At 38.5% G+C, this 1,802-nt stretch overlaps 1 long non-coding RNA gene across 1 annotated transcript in view; it reads left to right on the forward strand.

Moving 5' to 3' along the window:
- The window catches only part of LOC114548477 (uncharacterized), a 62,788-nt gene that overhangs the window by 20,251 nt on the left and 40,735 nt on the right, over positions 1-1,802 (forward strand). The window lies entirely within an intron of this gene.

The following is a 1,802-nucleotide window of genomic DNA, read 5'->3' on the forward strand; positions in this document are numbered from 1 at the left end:
TGGGTGTGATTGACAGTGATATGTAAATCAGGGAAATTAGCGGTGCTCACTGGGAAAACACAGACAACAACATGGTGTTTATGTTTCCTACAAAATCCTGTTCTTCTTCACCTAAACCCAACTGTCCCGTTCTTCTTTATCTAAATCCAACTGTCACGTTCTTCTTTTCCTAAACATTAGCTGTGCATTGTGGGCATTTTATATTGGACTATATAATGAAATGAACGACGTAGAATTGGAACACCACTACTAAATGGTTAACACCCTGCATTACAGTATATGTTTATGTTTATTTATTTATTTATTTATATATATATATATATATATATATATATATATATATATATATATATATATATATATATATATATATATACACAATACAGGCCAAACGTTTGGACACACCTTCTCATTCAATGTGTTTTCCTTTTTTTATTTTCATGACTATTTACATTGTAGATTCTCACTGAAGGCATCAAAACTATGAATGAACACATATGGAATTATGTACTTAACAAAAAAGTTTGAAATAACTGAAAACATGTCTTATATTTTAGATTCTTCAAAGTAGCCACCCTTTGCTTTTTTTGATAACTCTGCAAACCCTTGGTGTTCTCTCAATGAGCTTCATGAGGTAGTCACCTGAAATGGTTTTACCTTCACAGGTGTGCTTTGTCAGGGTTCATTAGTGGAATTATTTCCCTTATTAATAAAAAAGCAAAGGGTGGCTACTTTGAGGAATCTAAAATATAAGACATGTTTTCAGTTATTTCACACTTTTTTGTTAAGTACATAATTCCATATGTGTTCATTCATAGTTGTGATGCCTTCATTGAGAATCTAAAATGTAAATAGTCATGAAAATAAAAAGGAAACATTGAATGAGAAGGTGGGTCCAAACTTTTGGCCTGTACTGTATGTATATTTATATTATATAGGGGACTATTTCTGAGATAGGGACTGGTTTCCAACATGTCCACAGTGGTCACCCTGTGACCGTGTGTCCTCTCAACAACAGATAGCAGTCTGGCGTGTTTTGAAGCGAGAGGTCAAGGTCTGTTCACTAATCATTGACCGAGACTGGGGACGGACCGAGTGGAAACATACCGGGTCATTCATTTAACACACCATGTTTTGTACTTTAAAGTTGCGGAGGGGTTTAGGTGTCTTTCCTCAAGAAAATGTTCCGTTTTTCAATTTAGAAAAATGCATTTTCTCCCGTACGTTGTGTGTCCCTGTGTGGTAGGTTAGGGTCTCTTTTTCACAACGTTTTGTAGCGTTAAATGTTGTTAAAGCTGGAGGAGATACTGAATGAGTAACAGCTTAAAGACAACATTTAAAGTATCAGAAGTTAGATTACACAGAGAGACAGACAGACAGACGGAGAGACAGACAGACAGACAGAGAGAGGGAGAGACAGACAGAGAGAGGGAGAGACAGACAGAGAGAGGGAGAGACAGAGAGAGAGGGAGAGACAGACAAACAGAGAGGGAGAGACAGAGAGACAGAGAGAGACAGAGAGAGAGACAGACAGACAGACAAATAGACAGACAGACAGAGAGAGGGAGAGACAGAGAGACAGACAGACAGACAGACAGACAGAGACACAGACAGACAGTGAGACCGAGAGAGAGAGAGAGAGACAGACAGACAGACACACAGAGGGAGAGAGAGAGATAGATAGACAGACAGACAGACAGGCAGAGATACAGAGAGACAGACAGGCAAAGAGACAGAGAGGCAGCCAGACAGACAGACAGAAAGACAGACAGACAGAGAGACAGCCTTTTTAGAGATTTTCA

Source organism: Perca flavescens, chromosome 21, assembly GCF_004354835.1.
Source record: "Perca flavescens isolate YP-PL-M2 chromosome 21, PFLA_1.0, whole genome shotgun sequence".
Taxonomy (NCBI): domain Eukaryota; kingdom Metazoa; phylum Chordata; class Actinopteri; order Perciformes; family Percidae; genus Perca; species Perca flavescens.